Raw genomic sequence first — 791 nt, forward strand, 5'->3', positions numbered from 1 at the left:
GTTCCCGGAGGAGAGGCGGGAGGTGCCGCGAGCCGGCCCCGCCTGGTCGGCGGCCTCGGGGCGGGGGAAGGGCGCGTCCGGATCCCCGCCTGCACCCCGTGGTAGGAACCTTCCAGAAAGGCCCGCCTTAGGGCGAAGGAGAGGAGGGGTAGCTTGGGGCCAGGGACTTCTCCTGGAGACCAGGGACTCCGCCGGCGTGACGCCGGTCGCTTTCACAGCTGTTGCCGCTAAACCACTAAATGGCACACCTAAACCGGATGGAGCTGATGGTGTGTAAATTACACCTCAGCAAAGTCGTTTAAAACACTCCAGCGTCATCGCAGGCAATTTAACGTGTTCTGCCATCACTGTTGGCGTTCTCCGAGTGGCTGTGAGAATTACATCCAGTATTCGAAAGTGGAGTACCCCAATCACTGGATAAATACTTTTTTTAAACCGCTCTTGCAAATACATTGCTGATGGACTGTGGAACATGCCAGAAAAGTGCAGAACTGGGAGGAAAAACCCACGGGGGTGGCCGAGTCGCCCCCCTGTGCCTGGGAAGGCCGGCTCTCTGTTCACTCTATCCAGGCGATGCTGAGCACGCCTAGTCCTCCCCGCCCCTCCCGCACGCACACGCGAGTGCCCCCCTGTGCCTGGGAAGGCCGGCTCTCTGTTCACTCTATCCAGGCGATGCTGAGCACGCCTAGTCCTCCCCGCCCCTCCCGCACGCACGCGCGAGATGCCCCCTGTGCCTGGGAAGGCCGGCTCTCTGTTCACTCTGTCGAGGCGATGCTGAGCACGCCTAGTCC

The sequence above is a fragment of the Dasypus novemcinctus genome, chromosome 2 (assembly GCF_030445035.2).
Source record: "Dasypus novemcinctus isolate mDasNov1 chromosome 2, mDasNov1.1.hap2, whole genome shotgun sequence".
Lineage (NCBI taxonomy): Eukaryota > Metazoa > Chordata > Mammalia > Cingulata > Dasypodidae > Dasypus > Dasypus novemcinctus.